General features: G+C 43.5%; 1 protein-coding gene across 1 annotated transcript in view; it reads right to left on the bottom strand.

The window, feature by feature from the left end:
• Nucleotides 1-19,336, bottom strand: part of Tmem178b (transmembrane protein 178B) — a 366,359-nt gene that overhangs the window by 95,597 nt on the left and 251,426 nt on the right. The gene's annotated exons all lie outside the window — the stretch shown is intronic.

Here is a 19,336-nt window from a genome sequence, read left to right as displayed (position 1 = left end):
AAAAGAAGTAATCTCAGGCAGGAATCTAAATTTTAGGCTAGAGCAAGGAAGTAGGCTTCAGACATGAAAATGATCTTGGGCAAGGACAGGGAAGTAGGCTCAGATACTTTGGTCATCCTAATAAGCCTTTAGAAACAGTGATCACAGGAGTCTTTAATGCCTTGCTTTTTCTGTGACTATGTGTGTTTATTGTCTTGTTTTTTCCTCGACTATTTGCATCTATTGTATTGCTAGACCCTCAACCTAGAACTGACCTTAATACATGCATGTTATAAAAATGGTATAAAAGCATAAAGGAAGAGGGGGTATAGGATAGGGGGTTCTAGGGAGGGGAAATGGGGAAAGGGGATGACATCTGTATTGTAAATAAATAAAATATCCAATAAAAATGCAAAAAAAATAAAAAAATAAAAAGAAAGGTACAAGACACTGGGAGAAGGGGTATAAGTGTTCCAAAAGAGCAAAGGTATAATATAAAGTTAAATGTTAATTCATTTTGATGTCTTTCTAATGGTGAGGTTTGGTGTGTGTGTGTGTGTGCGCGCGCCCCCGCGTGTTTAAGAACAGAGGCAGGAAGCCAGGCAGTCGTGGTACATGCCTATAATCCCAGCACTTGGGAAGCAGAGGCAGGCGGATTTCTGAGTTCAAGACCAGCCTGGTCTATAGAGTGAGTTCCAGGACAGCCAGAGCTACACAGAGAAACCCTGTTTCAAAAAACAAAACAAAACAAAAAAAGGAACAGAGACAGGGGTTAAAGAGATGGCTCAGAGGTTTGGAATTGGTTTTCCAGAGTACCTAGGTTCAATTCCTAGCATCCACATGGTGGCTCACAACTCTGTGTAATTCCAGTTACAGGGGATCCTATACCCTCGTCTGGGCTGTGTGGGCACCAGGCATGCATGTGGTGCATAGACAGATACACATGCAAGCAAAACCAACCCTTTGATTAATTAATTAATTAAAATAAAACACAATTTTACCACATGAGAACCAACTGTCATTGTTTCTGGTTTTGCTTCCAGTGTGTGTGGACATATTTATCAATGTGAGATTTACAGTCCATCTATCCAGCAGCCCGACCGCCATCCACCTTTTTAGTCAATGATTTCTTTTCCATTTTGATGAATTTTAATATCATTTAAGACTTGTAGCATATTCAAATCCTTCCCAGTAAATTTCAAAAAAGTATCTAACCTAGCATGCTAGCATGTGGTTGTTACGACCTTTATTATCTTTTGACTCTAGCAGGCTCTGCCTTTTGAGCCTCAATGATGAAGGTTCCAGTCAAATTCCTGCAGACATGTCTCAGCTTCCAGATCTGTGTGATCACTTCCTGGTAGTGGCACTTACCTTGTTCCTATACTTCCTAGATATGGCAGATCTACTTAAAGCCTAAGGGAGTAACAATAAGCCATGTTGTCAAGAAAATGCCACAAGAGATATTTTATTCAATAACATCAAATACACACATCAGGCTGTTATACCACTGGTGATGTCATTGTTGGTATACCTAGCTAGGTTTTCCCCTAGAGATTAAAGAAAGTACCATGGAGAGTCAGTACAAAAGATACCATTTAAGAAAATGTCATTTTCTTTGGTAGCTACATATACAGTGATTTTCAGAGCAGTAATACTTATCTGAGTTGATAATTTCACTGATGTTAAGAAAACATTCCAAAATTATTTTTATTATTTTTAGATATCTTTCTTCTGTAAAGTAGAACATTCCCTAGTTTCTGAAGCTGTCTAGTTCCTTGCTATTCTGCCTTTCTGTTGCTATGACAACCACCACAAACCAAAGGCAACGTGGGGATGGCAAGAGTTTATTTGGCTTACACTTCCAGGTCATAGTACATCATTCAGGGAAGTCAGGGTATTCATAGCTAGTTTTCTTTTCTTGGTTGGTTTTTTTTGTTTGTTTTTGGTTTTTTGGTTTTTGGTTTTTGGTTTTGTTTTGTTTTTTGAGACAGGGTTTCTCTGTGTAGCCCTGGCTGTCCTGGAACTCACTCTGTAGACCAGGCTAGCCTCAAACTCAGAAACCCGCCTGCCTCTGCCTCCCAAGTGCTGAGATTAAAGGTTGTGTCACCACTGCCCAGCCAGTAGCTAGCTTTCTTATGTGCCTCATGATCACCTGCCTACTAGGAACGCTGCTGCCCACATGGACCTGCCTGAATCAGATAATCACTAAAATATCCCCACAGACATTCCCCAGGTCAAATATGATCTAGAAAAATTCCACAATCAAGGCTTTCCTGCTCATGATTCTAGGCTGTGCAAGTTGATAGTTAATGCTAACTATAGAATTCTTACTGAAAAGATGTGAGAAACGGTAGAAGCATTAACAGTTTCACTAAATAAGATGGGAGAGCAAAGAGGGAGATGAATGCTGGCACTATAAATAGAAATATTTGCTTACAAAGACTAAGCTAGGTCCTCAGCCCTAGGATCACCTGCCCCTGGGCTGCTACTCTGGTCTGGTACTATCTGAACTCTTAAGGCTAAGGGATCCTCCTGTTGCTTAGGAGGTGTTCCTCCCCAAGGATACCTTCACCTTTTTTAAATGAGCCCCCTTCTATATCTTAATTAGCCCAAATCTACAGCATGACCATTTCTAAAAAAAATACTTCCAGAACCCTAGGCTCCTAAATATGACACAATAACCATGGCTTCCAATAACCAAGAATGTACAGAGTAACAGAGACTCATTTCCTCATAGTTTCTTAAGAATAAATACCAGGAGCCACTCTGGAGTCAAGCTGGTTCCCCTGGAACATAACTATTACCATCTGGACTAAGAAATAGGATGTAATCCAGTCTACTTCTAGCACAGATGCTGGTCCTGTGTGTTAAAAACAGCATTCTTGAAGGTTCCTACTGTATTTTTAACTCCTTGTCTTCGTTTCATCTAGCTTTGACAACCTCTATGCAGGTACAATCAAGATGTAATGGGGGTGGGGTGCTTGCTGCAACTCACAAGGCACATCCCAATGACCTTGAATTGACGGGTCTGGATTTGCGGACTGTGAGCATTTCCAAACACAGATCTCAGCTAAACCTCTTCACTGTGACTGAGTCCATTACACAACCAGAGGCCTCATTTATTCTTGTTAGCTATTAAAATCACAGGATGCTTAAACAACAGCTAAGTGGTTTAAAGGAATAAAGGAAAGCAAATAGTTATCTCATCATCCAACATACAGAGAGCTGATGTGTCAATCATGTCTGAGAAGTCTTGAAGGGAAAGTACCTGTCAGTATCTAAGGATGTATCAAATTATGAGCAAGAAACAGCTTGAAAACAGGAAGACAGACTCTCAAATCCCAGCAGTGGGATGAGGGGACGTACATCTTAAAATGAACAGAAAGCTCGTACTGAATGAGATGCAGGCCCTGGGGATCTGTATCAGCAGCCGGTACCCTGCCTCATTATGTTTGGCCGAGGTGGAACCTCCCAGTTGAAGGTCTCTAAGTAATGATTTAGTCTACCAGATTAAATGTTTACAAATTCAGTTCATAGATGAATATAGTATCACACAGAGGAAATTGTCTGCAAAAGTAAACACCAGAGAAAACTTACATCGTAAGTCAGTGGTTTGGGGGGGGGGAGTTCCACAGATGCTTAAGTAATTGTCACAGGGGTAACCAAATTCAGGAAGTGTTGGAAAGAGGCAGTACACAAAAATATATAGGACTCCGTACTAATCTGTACCACTTTCTCACCCCTCTCATCCTCCCATCAGCCTTTTCTCCGCCATGAATGATTGTTCTTTACCATTCATCCATGTGCCCCTCTCTCCACTGTAATACACACAGCAAATAGAAGTAAGAACTTGTGTGCAGAAGGCCATCTGTGAGTGTGGTCCATGCTGCCTATTGGTGTGCATGTGCCTATACAGTTAATGCTTTGAGACAGTAGTCAGTGGGCTATCTATCTATCTGAAGGAGCCGTATCTGGTAGATGCCACATACTTTTCTTCCAGAGCCACACATTTCTGGTAGAGTCCCTATCATAGGCTGATTCCTAGTCAATAGCATGCATTAGCCATAACCACCATCCTGAGGCTAAGGAGGAGGTCCTGACCAGAGATGTTTTACGGGGTTTAACATTGGAAACATTAGAAAGGACTGATGCATGCTTTGGTGACCCAGCTCAGGGTTTCTCCTCCCATCAGCTACAAAGTACACCTGGATCTCCATAGACACTGTGGAAAGCATAAATTCAGAGGGGAAAAGGAGTCCTTTAAAGATCATGGTCATTTCATTATCTTTTTTAATCACGGAAAGAACGAAACCTGCCGTTCTCAATCCTGGAGAGCAGGATGTTCAGTGAAACAAGCCAGGTACACAAAGAAGGATTGTATAGTCTCTCTTATGTGGGAGCCACAAAATAGATCTCTTAGACGCTGAGGCAGTAGAATGACGGTTACTAGATGCCAGAAGGGGAGCAGGGATTGGGATAGAAAATGATGGCCCAAGATTGGTTACCGGGTGCAAAATACAGATAAATAGTTTAAATAAGTTCTAAGGCTTTATACTGGAGTATAAAATAAAATAGCTATTGTTGAAAACTGAACATTTTATTAAGTATTTCGAAAGAGCTGGAAGAAAAGATTTCTAATGTTTGCAGCATGAAGACACAGTCAGTGTTTGAGGTAGTGAATATGCTAATTACTGTGGCTTGATCATTCCATATTATTTACATGCGACAAAAGTACCACTGTCCCCTATAAGTATACACAATTACTATGTGTCAATTTTGTGTGTACATGTAGAATATATGTATTGTGTACCTGTGTGCAAGTGAGGAGGACAGCTGGTATCTTCTATTTCACTCTCCACCTTATTCTTTTGATACTAGGTGTCTCACTGAACCTGGAGCTCACCGTTATCTGTGGAGGCTTGGCTAGCCAGCCTCAGCAACGCTCTTGTCTCCTCATCCCTAGTGCTAGAATAAAAGTGTACGTGGCCATGCCAGGCTTTTGAGATGAGAGCTGAGAACCCAGGCGTCTGTCCTCCTGCTTGCCCAGTAAGCGTTCTTCCCCACTGAGTCATCACCACAGTCCAGTTTGTTTTTTAAAATCATGGTTATTTTCTTCCTTGTCTGTTAGAGTCTATCCCATCAGAGATGAATTTAACGCCTAACTGAATGTGCATTTTCCTTGAGGAATGTAGTGCCACAGTTGGAGTCCCCTTGCACAGATTTCAGGTTCATAGTCTGACTGCTGAGCAGATATTCAAAGACCCTCAAATACCTGCCTCTGAACTCAGGTGGAAAACCAGGAAACAGCCCTGGAGTGGATACTGCAGCGAGCTGCCCAGCTACTCTTTCCAGACCCATAGCTCTATCCAATCAGTTGTGAGAGCCTCGGCTCTGAGCCCAACAGTGAGGGATAGGTCTTTTCCAGGAGCTGCCCAATCGAAGCAAACTGTCAAGGAGACTTCCCTTGGAGCAGGTTACACTCCAGGTGACTGGCCTCCAAGTATCTCAGCTGGAATACCTCCAAAGACCTACTCAAACTATGGAACACCTCATAGAATGCTTTAAAAGCTTGGCAGAAACTGCATGGTACCTCAACCACCCTTTGGTCTGACCTTCTTCCCATGTGCCCAGGAAGTGCCCCCACCAATGGCCTCTGAATAAGAATCTCAGTCCATTCATCCACTGTCCTTCCCTCCATCATCCCTCCAAAACCACTTGACCTATACAACGACTCCCACCACCGGCTGTGGTTCCATGCATCTACCAGGATTGGATGTTCCTATTGTTTATTGGAGCCTGAGGATCGTCAGCACGTCTGTATCAGTAACCTTTCACCATCTGCTCTGGCCTCTGCTATTCGCAGAGCCTGAAACAAAGCAAGAATACACCACTTCTCATGTTTAGAGTGCCCTAACATGCTAGGAACTGCAGACAACATTGCATGCATGGTCTCATTCCACCATTAGTATTGCAAGGGAGAGGCACATCGGCTCTGGAATGTTGTTTTGTTATATCGTGTGGGTTTTGTTTGTTTCTTCGTTTTATACAAAGTAGCCAAGCCTCTGAGAAATCAGCTCACCCAAAGTTGCATAGCTATTTGGGCTGAGCCTATGCTAGACTCTAGGCAATCTTAACTCTAAAACCAGTGCTTCTGATTCCATGCACAGTTCTTTCTCCTGCTTTGTCCAGTGCTTCTCCTATGGCCTTTTCATTGTTATCATCTCCACCCCAGTCCCCATTTCTGCTGTGTCTGTTCCTCTCACAGTCCAGGACCATTGCTGTGTCTGGATGTCATGTACTCATTTGCAAAGTCTGGCTGTCCTATCAGACCCAATCTCCAAACACTTCCATTTGCTCAGTATTTTATTTCAGGGACGTACAAGGTGCGATTTCCAAAGCAGTTATCTGAGTTTTCAAAGAAGTTCACTTAGCTTTTCTTCATAATTCTGAAGTAATTAAAACTTCTGACATCGTGCATGTGAACACAGATGCCTCTCACCATTTCTCAATTTCTCACCATTTCTCATCTCACATACACACTGATAAAGAGGCCTCGGATAGGTGCAGTATCCTCTGGCATTATGGAAGAATGGATTCTGATTAGGGTAAGGAAACGGACTGGAGGAAGCAACTGGGTGTCTGGGGAAGTATACCTTTTAATGTAACTGCTGCGTAGGTAGAAGCCCCACTGACAAAGTGACATTTGGGAAAATACAGAAGGAGATGAGGAAACGGCCCAGGGCTCTCTTCAGGAAAGAACACTTCCAAAGAGTTCTTGGGCCAAGAGTATACTCAGCCTTCACCCAAGGACGCTAATGGATCAGTTGAGAGGAGGTCTGAGACTTGACTTTTGACTGGCAATAGAGAGGCCACTAGTGACTTGACCAGGGGTACATTTTATGAGGCAGACATGGGAAACTAGCCTGAGCAGGACTAAGGGGATCTTAGGAAGAACAGGAGGAGAAGGGGGAGACAGTGGGGATAGCTATCGCTTCTTGCACAGCTCTTCGGCAAAAGGCAAAATTCAAGATCTTAGCTGAACATGATCAATCAAGAAGAGACCTTTCCAAGGAAAGTAAAAAAATAGATATGTGGATGTTGCTGGGACTGGTATGATGGAGAGAAAGGAATAAAGAGGGCAAGAGGAATAGAACAGTGTCTCGACAAATCAGGGAAAATAGCACTGCTGGGCATAAAGACAGTGCAAGAAACAGGCTGTCTAGAGAGCCAGTGGGATGAGATGGCTCTAGCCAGTAGACAGCTGGGATTCTGGCTCTCTTGGTAAGTGTAACTTTAAAGTACAATGGATGCTATAAACTTTAGAATTTTAATATTTTGGTGAAATGCACACTTTGGGATCATGGAAGAGACCAGAAATACCCCCCAACCCACCAGAACCAACCAACCCCCCCCCAAAAAAAAAACATTCTACTTCAGCTATAACCTTGTGCACACACTTCCTTTTCCCCCTATTTCTTCCACATCTGTGTAAAGGCTCCTACTGATTCAGTTCATCTCTGTTCATAGACACGCCCACATAGAGAAGAGAGCTTGTTACGTGAGCCACTGACTATTCCTACCTGTGTTGCTGTCTATCTGCCAGGGTGACTGCACAGGTTAGCTCTGGCTTTTCTGTACCAGCCCCATGAACTCAGCTGTTGTTCATCATTTTCAGAAAGATGGTTCTACTCCCAGAAAGCTGATAGCACCACACTTCTGAGCCATATAATTGGGAGTCGTGTCGTGAGGTCAGGTAGCAGCCAGTGAAGACCAGTATACACATCCTCTGTGGCTGTCATGTGTGAAGAAGAGAGTCCATTTTCTTACAATATAGCAACAATTAACCAACTATCCTATTGATTATAATTCAACTCTGTTCATAGACATGCCTACACAGAGGGGAAAAAGAAACCCAGCTGGTTACATGGCAAAAACCACCCTGCTGGACATTGGCAACTATCACAGAGTCAGACTCTGAAATGCCTTGGCCATTCTGTCCAGATCTCACTCTCTCCAAGATCTGCACAAGTGCTCTCTTTCTCCAGGAAATGGTCAACAGCTGCAGCCTAACTTGGATTCTCCTTCTGCAGAGCAACAGTGGCGCTCCCTGTCTGCATCACGCTGTGATGCTACACATGTCGTTGACTCAACTACCCACTCTGTATATTATTGTCAGTGGTAGTGAAAGCTCACTGAGGAAGAGAGCATGTCCAGCTCAATGCTGTCCTAGGTCTCTCCCTCATAAGCCTCACTTTCTGACCGTGGAGAAGCCTGCCTCCTCACTCCTCTTCAGTCTCTTGTCCAGCACTCTTGGTAATCTAAGACTGTTTCTTCTGACGAGGAATTTGTTTGAAACTTCCCTTTCTTCTTCCATGTAGTTTCTTTGCTATGGGTCCTTTCCTCCTGGAGTTTGGGGGTCTCCTCACAGCTCCATCAGACCTAGGAGCCCTTACCTAGGGCAAGACCATCCATCCCTTAGACTAATGTGTGAACTCACTGGCATGTGGAGTGACTGAGGGTGGCCTCCTGGTGGGAGAAAGAAGAGCAAAGTAAACAGACATGTATCTCCCCTTTGTTTCACGATTTGTAGTTTTTTTTCATTGTTTATTTTTTTTTTCTCCAAGCTGTAAGATTCCATTAGCCTTTCAACCCATAGGAGATGTCTCCACTTGCCAGGCATGCTTCCATGTTACAATTTATTTAAAAGTCATGTTAAAACATAATCATTGTGAAGATGATGTAGGAAGTCATCTTGGCTCCAGGGGACAGATGGAATGACCCCCTGGGAGTGTGCCAGATCTGTCCCCAAGAGAGAAGGTGGCAGAATGTATTTGTCTGAAGCGAATTTCTGTCAACCTGGGCTTATAGCCAGTCTGCAGAGAGCAAGCCCCATTAGTGACGCCTGGTAGAAGGGCCCCTCTGCTCAGCGCTCTTGCTCAGGGAAAAAGCAAAACACCTTCCTTTGAATTTTCCATTCGCTCAGACATATGAACAAGGAAGTAAACAGAAAGACCAGCCATTTTAAACAGCTAGAACATCTGCAAGGAGCTGCAGTTTTGAGAGAACGACAGAGCATGAAGGATGGGTGGAACCTTACCTTCTCCGTGGTGACCCTCCCCTCCCACATTTGCTCTTTCTTTTCATACACACATGGGAGGGGGCTGGGGGGGGAGACAGATACAGACAGGGTGCCAAATATTTTAGAGAAAGTTTCTAGACAGTATCAATTATGAAATTGCAGCTTTATTAATTTAACAAAAATAATCTGAATATTGTTCCTCATGGGAAATGGTTGTCAGGCCCCTCAAACTGGAGTTATAGGTGGTTGTAAGCAGCTCTGTGTCTAATCTGGGAACCAAATTCAGGTCCTCAGCCAGATCGACAATTGTTCTTAGCCAGAGCCACCTCTCCAGCCTTAGGAATCTTTTTTTTTTTTATTGGATGTTTTATTTACATTTCATATGTTGTCCCCTTACCCCATCCCCCACCCACCCAGGAACCCCCTATCCCCTCACCCCTCCTCCTTCTTCTCTGTGGATGTAACACCTACCTACCCCCCCACTCCCACCTCCCCACTCTCAAAATTCCTACCCCCTGGGGCGTCCAGCCTTCATGAGGTCAAGGATCTCTTCTTCCACCTATGCCCAGTATTCAGCTGAAGCCCTGGATCCCTCCCTAAGTGCTCCCAGGCTGGTGGTTTAGACCCTGGGAGCTCTGGTTGGTTGGTATTGTTGCCAGCCTTAGGAATCTTAAATGCTTTAACTAAATCTCTTTAAGTGACGAATGGGGAGACAGTAAACAAAAGCCTTGTTCCTGGTATTAGCCCACCTACAGGAGGGACCCTGGACCTGCAGGCCAGCCTAGCCCTCCACAGCTAATACCTCCTGATGATCCCTTGTTTACCAGGAGAGATCAGACAGGGGATTCAGGAATTCTCTCCCACAGCAGGGAGTGGGATTAAAGATCTGGTAATATGGGTCTAGAGCCTAGCTGTGCTCTAGGACCGCTAGGAAGACAACCAGGTATGTGCCAATATTTATACACGATATCCTTCCATGCACAGTACAACAGGGTAAAACAAAACAAAACAAAAAAGTGCACAAACTAAAGAGCAGAGATTCGAAGAGGTATCTGTGCCAGAACAGCATTCAGTCGGTAAATATCATATTCTAAAGCACTTAAAGTGCAAGATTGTTTTGATTCAATGTTAAGTTAAAAAGGAATCACAATCTTGATAAGCACAGAGTTTATTTACATTAAAAAAAGAAATCCAAGAAGATAGACACTTCAGATAAATACACTTCAGGTATTTTACTATATGTATATTTCAGAAAAGCTTAAAATGTGTAAATATGATATGATACCAATCCTGAAGAGTGGCTAATAGTATTTCAGATGCTTTTCTTTTTCTTTTTCTTTTTAGTTTTTCAACATGTCTATTCCTTCCCAGAGGGAACGTGGCTACATGGTTCCCGTCAGATCTCACTGGGCTTTAACATCCTCACATACACCCAAAGTCTACCTGTCCCTTAAGGCATTTGTACTTATAGGTCCTCTGCCTGTAATCCTGTCCCCTTTGCCTTCCCCTCAGTTGACCCCTATCCACAGCTCTCAGCTCAAAGCCACTGCCTCTCAGGAATCCTCTGTTCCCTCAACCATATGAGGTGAGGTTGGGTGCTCACCACAGCCTGTAGCTAGAAGTGGATTCTGTAATTATCAGGACATTGACAAGTCAGAGCTTCTGATTTAAGCAGAGTGTTTGAACTAGCATTGTACCTGGTTCCTAATAAGATCTCAGAAAGTAATTGCTGAACCAGGGACGGGATATCAATATCAAATAAGAGCTTTGTAAAAAGCAGTTCACAGCTTCAAAGACCAATAGGAAGTGGCTTCTTCTTCTTCCTCCCCAGCTACCCCCAGTGCAAGCAGACTGGTGTTCACTCAGGTCAGGTGGTCTCAACGGGGCCACAAAGGAATCCTTCCCTCTGCCCTCTGATGACATGTGGTCTCCTGCCTGGGAACAAGGCCCAGAATTTCAGCAACACAAATCAACCACCACACAATAAAGGGACATAAATAAGCAACTGCCCGTAAAGGAGCAGTGTCACCATCAAAACCCTTTGGATTCAATTTAGTGTCAGCAATCTTCCTTAAGGGGGCAAAGAGATTGAATAGTTTTAAGGTCCATAAAACAGATTATAAACTGTCACACAAGAGTGGCAGAGTATACTGTAGGCTGGACTCTGAAGGCTCTAGAGTAAAAATAAAGCAGAGGTGAGCCCAGAATATCATCTAGGCTCCATTAGTAAAAGGGTGAGTTGAAGAGGGGAGTGGCATCCGAGTTCTTTAAAGTGAGCAGAAGAGGAGGAGGAAAAAAGGGAAGTCCATGGGGAGGAATGTGATGAGGGAAGAGGGTTTAAAAAGAAAAGTAATGCATATACAACCAAAATGGTGCCATAAAGAGAATAAGGTGGAGCTGGAGAGATGGTTCAGTGGTTAAGAACACTAGTCGCTCTTCCAGAGGATCCAGGTTCAACTCCCAGTACCCTCACTGTGACTCAGAACCGTTCCAGGGAATCCTATGCCCTCTTCTGGCCTCCATGGCCATACATGCAAATTGGTGTCCAAACACACCTGCAAACAAAACACCCATACATATAAAATAAAAATAAATACATCTTTTAAAAGAAAGTGAGAATAAAACGAAATATTTAGTAGTAGGAACCTGGGAAGGTAAACACAGAGCACTGAGCCAGGAACCCTGTGCCCTCTTCCTTTCCCTGAGACAAAAGATCTCTAAGTGAAGATTGTAGCCTTTCAGAATATCCAGGTCTTAAACAAGAACACATAGCACTCTGGGTATAAGCATGCACTTGAAAGCAGGCTACCTTGGGACTAACCCACTGTAGCCCCTGTGAAACATTTCTTTTCATTGAAAGGGAAAACAATGCGATCATTTTTTTCTCGTGCCAGAGTTCACAGGCATCCTTTCTGTACCGGGGGAGGGGAGGACTCAGCAAAAGGAAAAAGAAGAGGAGTGTCCAAGGATTCCATCAGCAGGCTCCCCCCTCCCCCCCCCCCCGTGGCCTCCAGGGATCCAGCAAGCAGGTTATTAATAATAAATACTACAAGCTTTTACTTTTATGATAGCTCCAGAGGAAGACACACAATTCAACAATCATTGCTGACCTTCTCACATCACCTCCAGGTGCGAACAAACTATCCTGCAGTTACAAAGTATCCTATGCTTCTCAGAGGGTTCCCCAGCGTTGTTCCATTTACTCTGCTGAACAGCTCCAGGAGATGGGCAAGACAGACAAAGGACAGAAGTGACATTCTGAGGGTTAACTGACTTGCCTGAGGTCATTGTTATGGGTTGAAGTATGTCACCTAAGTGGATACATTGAGGTCCTAAGAATCTCAGAACCCTAAGGTGTGATTTGATTTGGAAACAGGGTCTTTGAAGGTGTAATTAAGATGCAAAGGTAAAGTGAAGGCTCCACCAGTATTGTAAGAGAGAAAAACAAACAAACAAACAACAACAAACAGAGACAGGCATGCATAGAGGAGAAGGTCAGGGAGGAGAGAGGCAGGGAAGGAAGTATACAGGTTCCATCCTATGAATGTCACAGATTACCCAGCCAACATCAGAGGCTAAGGAAGTGACCTTGGCTCTACTGCACCTTGAGTTTGGACATCTAGCCTCCAGCATTGTGAGGGAATCAATCTGCTGTTTTAAGCCACACAAACTGTGGGGCTTATTTGAGAAATCACAGAGACAGGAACTTTGGGGATGTGACTGAAATCCTGGTTCCCACACTTAACACCCAGAGATTTCCTAATGCTCTGCTGGTACACATGACCTACACCCCAAATGATACTCTCTCCAGGCTTTCCTGTCTGAGCTGAGCTGGTCCACTCCACACTTCCATCTCTTCTCCTAGGCTACTGTTCACTATACCCCTGTCACACAGCAACACAGTCTCCTTGATAAAAATAAAAAGAAGATCTCCCCATTTGTTTAGCAATTTCTCCCTCATGAATTCCATCTTTCTGTGAGAGGTGTGACCATCTGGCCACCTCTGTTGTCATAAAAAAAAATATCTGATATTTTCATACAACTTTGTTGCAAAATAGAAACTTAGTGATGACATTTACCTAGCACAGTGTCTTTATATACATTTCCTCTGGTCGTTAAAACTTTTACCAAGTCCACTGGGAACCGTTACCATCTCCACATGACACACAAGGAAACAGAGGCTCAGGGTGGCCTAAAGAAGTGTGATCTAGTTTAAGTAAGGAGGCAGCATAAAAATCAAGGGTTCGTAGTCCCTAGATCTATGACTACCACTGCAAGATCATCTGTAGCCAGTGGAGGCTTCCTTGTACAGGTGAGGAAAGTCTCTTAGAACTTTGTTATGGTCACATCACAAATTAGTGTTCAACCCAAGTCATGAGGGCCAATACAAACCCAGACTATCTCTCAGAAGGGTTTAGCATTAGCTAGCTAGTTGAAGAGGGAAGTTTTCAAAGTTAATATTACCTATTGTTGTATAAAGCTGAGAGAAGGCACTATCTCCCTTTGTAAGGAGGGAGGAGAGATGGGGGCTCCTGAGATGGGCCTGCAGGCTTTCCACGGCAGTCCTTGGCACCATCACTGAGCCAAAGATGCATAGTGCTGGTTTCCCAGTATGGTGAGAACTTTTAAAAGACTTAGAAAATAAAAAAAGTCAGGAGACATTACCTTCATGTTTTGGTGTACAGATTTTACTGAAGGAAAGAAAGGAAGGAAGAAAAGCAGATTTGGTTAACATTAATCCTGCATCCTCTCACAAACCACTGTGAGCTGAGACAGAAACATAATGTGACATGTTACCCTCAGTCTCCATCCGTCCCTATCATCGCTTATGAGGCCTGAGTGACAGTGAACTTTTATTTCATGATAGCAGGGCCACTTTTCTTATGCCCACGTTTTTCTAGAATTTTGCATAACTCCCACAGGCATCACTACCACAGGAAAACTGAGGCTCACAGAGGTTAAGGAAAGGTGTTCCAAGTCATACAAGCTAGCACATGAAGCAAATTATCTCAGCTCAAAAGATTAAAGCACATAAAACCAAGGCGGGAGCACTCTGCAGGCTGGGCAGAGACTGGGAGCACTCTGCTGGCAGCACTCTGCAGGCTAGGCAGAGGGGCAGTGAGTAGTTTCAAAACTACTGGAAGGTAACAAAGAAACTACCAAGGTGATTGCTTAGAGGCAGTTCCTGCTGTCTTCTTTTGTGCTATCTGCCTGGCATAAACAGTAGACATTTTTGTTGACTGGCTTTTGTTTCCTAAGATAGGGCCTTACCATCAAAATATGTGCAGCCACATCCAGCTAGGGTATACACACTTTGGTTTGTGATCACTGGTCCAATGTTTTCCTGTGTCCCTAATATATAGGAACAAATATTTGGGAGAGCTATTTGTTTTTCAGCTGCACAGAGCCCAGAAGTTCAACACAAATGACTCTCTTAAGACAGTACACTGTCTTGGATATTGTTTTAGGGCAACAGATGGAAATGATTCACCTTGTGAAGTAAGGGTATGCAAGACAAAATCAAAAGAGGTCATTTATTATAGGCTGTGTGTGTGTGTGTGTGTGTGTGTGTGTGTGTGTGTGTGTGTGTATCAACTACTCATACGAGAAATAGCACTACAACTAGATCCAAATACAGTTCATTTGTGGGTGGTAAGTGAGTAATCAGCTATCAGGAGGGAATCTGGATAATTCATGGAGTCTCATTAACATTTTCCTAGCTTCAGGGGTCCATCTCCACACCTTCTCCAGCTCTGGGCTGTATTTAAATAGGCACTTTGTTTAACATGAATAACAGAAAAGGACCTATCTTACACCCAAATCTCCTCCTCTGAGTCCTGCACAAGGAGGAGATGAGACACATGAGGCGGCTCCTGGAAACACTCAGCTTCACGTGGTAGACCAGGGCTGCAAACAGTCAGAGGACTGGGTGCGCCCATCCCTGGAAACACTCAGCTTCACATGGTAGACCAGGTTCATATGGTAGACCAGGGCTGCAAACAGTCAGAGGACTGGGTATACCCATCCCTGTCCTCCATGTTTTTGTCCAACTCTGGCCAGTCACCTACCACATTGATCCTCAGTTTCCCCCACTTGAAAATTCCAATGCTCCTTTGTCCACATCAGAAGTGTTACTAAGAAGCTTTGCCACTGAATGTTATTGAATCTTGACTAACCTCACCAGTCAAAAGACGCATGTACCAAACCCAGGGAAGAAAGAGATATATAATGCATTTTGCTCAAAATAATTTGGTTCCTGATGCAAAATCCTAAAGGAATTCCTAGCTGTTTACTAACCAGCATAACCAAATCTCTAAGGCTCCAGGTCAGTCCTATTCATGAGTCATAATGTTCTGACGCATGCTAAGGCTGCTCGCTGTTTCCCCAGCACTAATGAGTTCTCTGCTGTAGGCCCTTGGGACCCTACGGATGATTTTGTCCCTCTAAATGTTCTGCCCTGACAGTTCTCCAGTTCCACTGGCAGGAGAGTGCTCAGCCCGTGCTGTCCACACAGAACAGGCTCACACCTGCTCTCCCAGAACCCGTTATGCTTACACAAATAATTTGTCTCTTTGTCTTCCATACTTCTAACCATATCCGACACACTAGAGTCTCTCTAAATGGCAGAAGACTGTTGGTAAGGATAACAGGAGCTAACCTCTGAACATCACCCTTGCCACTTTTCCTCTAACCCTTTGAGCTGCAGGATGCATCTCTGCCTAGCCCCCACATAGTGGTCCCCACTCACTAGAGTCAACTGCCCATGTCCAAGAGTTCTGATACCTTCTTAGACTTGACACCTTGGTTGTAAAAGTATCTAAGCTTCCTTGTTCCCCAGAGCTCTTTTATTTTAGTGGACAAATTAACAGTCTGACTAATTAACAGGTCTTTTAAAAAATTGCACGCGTGTTAAGCTTTCACACTTAGGAGAGAATTGAAGAAGAAAGCAGCAGTTTTATAGGTATCCTGGGGCCAGCATTTTACTCTGCAATGTGAGAGATGATCAGGCTGGAAGCATCGTGTGTGTGTGTGTGTGTGTGTGTGTGTGTGTGTGTGTGTGTGTGTTCTAAAACCAAAAGAGATCCCTTTCGTCACATGTTTATGTCCATATGTTTATACCCTTGTGCTGGAACTAAATGCCTTTTGTCCTAGCAAATGGCTCTGACAGAGGCTTAGTGGTCAGTTGGAAGTAAAGGCCCTCCTCCTGTCACTCAAGACCGCCTCTGTGCTGGGCAGAGATCACCCAGCATGTCTTAATCTACGGACCCTAATGAAAAGCAGTAATTACGATCACCAGATAGTGAGTCCCTCCCCTAACTCGGTGGACTAATTAGCAATGACATTTGTCAGACTAGCTGTCTTGCAGCAAAGGGTCTGGAAAGCAGAATTAATTTAGCCATTCCCGTGCACTGAAGATGCTACGCTTGTAAGAATAATCAACCTTCTCACCTTCTCTCTCCTAAGAAGAATGAGTCTGAAGGTGGCATGAAGACAAATTTCCATCTGTGGACGGTACCAGTTAGAGTCAGGTTTGCAAATTCTAAGGCCTACAGGTGCTGGTAGGCAGCTAATTTTAATGATGAAGTGAACCTAGTGTAAGAAACATACAGCCTACTCAATCTATTCTTTCATTTTTCCCACTCTTTAGAGAGACAGGCTCTATTATGAGAGAACAACACTGTAAGACTGATGATGAACCAAGTCTTACCCTTGGTGTCATGGAAGTAATAAGGGGGAGGTGACGATTGCAAGCCAGAGAGAGCATAGGACAGGCCACACAACAAGGGTCACCCTGCCATGCAGAAATGCAAGCCTACTATTGTCAAGATGACTGGCTTTGTAAGAGAAGACAGACTATGAGGATTTATGCAAAATCTCCTGGTTTTAAACATTGATAAGTCATCTTTTGAAACATATAATGTCTTTGCATTGGAAACTACACATCCAAGCAAATCCAGACCTGTAGAGGGATTTTATAGTCTTAGTTCAGGCTGACCACTCTCCTGGTCTCCCCGGGATCTGTCATGGGCACAGAGGTCCAGGATGCTCTCACACATTTTCTTAGTACTGGTTTTCCAAAATATTCTCCAGGTTATTTGACACTCCAGTTAGGTTACTCCTCATGTCCTACTCCCTCATCCTAAATCCTAGGAGGATGGTGGAGACAAACACAGGTCAGAACCAAAGGCGTGGCTTTGGTAGACCAGCTAGTGACGGGCATAATCATTCCAGACCCAGGAACATGGTTCAAGAACACCATCAGGCTACTTCCCTTGAAATAGTACCTTATTCTGGCATACAGTCCTGGAAAATGTCTGTGAGATGCCCCATGCCTTCCCCAGTTTAATGCCTTTTAACCTCTTTTTCCATTCTCTCCACCTGGATCTCTCTGGTCCTTGGCTGGTCCTCTTCTTTGAGGTCTGTCTGGCTGAATTGCCTATGGCGATTGGTGTTCTCTCTACTGGGTGCCCTTGCAGGGCCAAGGAATCACCTGTGCACCTGTTTTCTATCAAGGAGGATTAGCTGATATTTTTGTTCCCCAAACTCTCTAAACTGCTTGATTCTTGCTTATGACTACATCTAAAGACCAGAACTTGAGTCTAAGCCCAAGACCATCAAAAACATGTTTGACTACAAGTATCAGAAATCTGACCCACGAGGAGCTGGTTCATGCTATCCCACGCTAAGTCTAAAAGGGGATTATTACAGTTAGTGCAGGAGCACAAGAATGGCAGGATTCTGGGTCAGCATTATGTTGCTCGCACTGTCTGATCACACTCATATGACAGTGGCACAGTAGCTGTGGACAACAAGTCTATATACTAGACAAGCCTACACTCACATGCTGAGCAGGAAGGGAGGGACAGAGAAAAGGCTTTTCCTTCCAGGGGATTTGGGCTTTTATTCAGAATCAAAATTGTTGCCCAAAGCCTCCAGAAGGTGTCTCCTTCCCTCTTGCTTTCCATGACAGTTCTATGGATGCCCCTAAGATGTGTGGGAGGCTGGAAAAAGGAAAAGCTGTCAGATACCCGTGGGATTAGCACGGCTGGCTCTCATCAATCACAACAGTCCTCAAGGCTGCCAAAGGATCTATCATCTCTACTGTTCCCAACCTATCCTGTCAAAAGAAAGCAGTGGTCATGTGACTACCATGAAGGTGGTGAACATGACACAAAATTAAACTTATAAAATAAAATTAATTGTCAAAGTACAGTGACATATATACAATGGTTCTGAAGGAACTCAAGAATGAAACAGTCCAAAATATATAGCCTTCTATAAATAGCCACCAATTCTGAAGATTGTTTATTAAAAATGCACCCAGTATTCAATGGGACAGTAGGGTAGACCTGGAGAAATGGCTGCTGGAGCCTAGAATGAGTGGATATAAGCCACTGTGAGCTAAAACATATCTACAGCCTTTCTAAAAGTGGTCTATTAGTATGACTTTTATAGTCATTGTGGTTAGAGTAAGCTAACAATTGAATTGGTAATAATGGGTCAATTAGGAGAGACTGGAGTTCAGGTTAGCTTTATGTAAATACAGGGCACTGGTTATTAGCATAGTAGTTACTACAAGAAGATGATGAAGAGAAATTCCATATACCACACTGGGTGTATTAATTATTCAAGGCTCAGCCATAAGGAGGGCAGCAAGCTGGTAGGACAAGAGTGATAAAAATGCTCTGAAGGCAGAGATGCTCTGCAGAAGCCAGGAGAGCAGATCACAAGAGAAACAGATCCTGGATGAAGTGCCGTGAAGCCTTTGATTTACACACTAATGCAAAGCTCCTGGATTTTCTATGGAAAAATCTCCTAATTTCTTGCAGCCCTTTTCTTTTCAAACACCAATGTATCTGCTTAGGTCTGGCTGCTAAGTCAGGCATTGTAACAATGAGTGGGTTGCCCAGGAACATATGCATACATTTGTATATACGCATGGATGTGAAAGACTGGACATCTGAGATGTCTTACTAAGGCTCTTAAGAACTTGGCTCTACATGTGTTGGTGATTAGTCTAAACTGTAACTTCTTAAGACCTAATATTCATAAAACTAATTATTTTGATGGATGCCTATGCATTGAATGTTTCCCTATGAATGGAAAAGCCACATAGTTCAAACAAGAGAACACTCACATCTAACTACAAAGAATTCTATTTTTTAAAAGGAAGTATTATATAGATAAAAGGAACGTAAGTTCTGAGTCATAAATAAAAGTTTCCTATTTATCTGACTTTAATTGAGTTAGTGTGTTGTCATAGGGTTGAGGATACAG

Source organism: Grammomys surdaster, unplaced genomic scaffold, assembly GCF_004785775.1.
Source record: "Grammomys surdaster isolate TR1022 unplaced genomic scaffold, NIH_TR_1.0 186, whole genome shotgun sequence".
Classification (NCBI taxonomy): Eukaryota; Metazoa; Chordata; class Mammalia; order Rodentia; family Muridae; genus Grammomys; species Grammomys surdaster.
The sequence above is the reverse complement of the archived record's forward strand: the minus strand, read 5'-3'. Positions and strand labels throughout refer to the sequence as shown.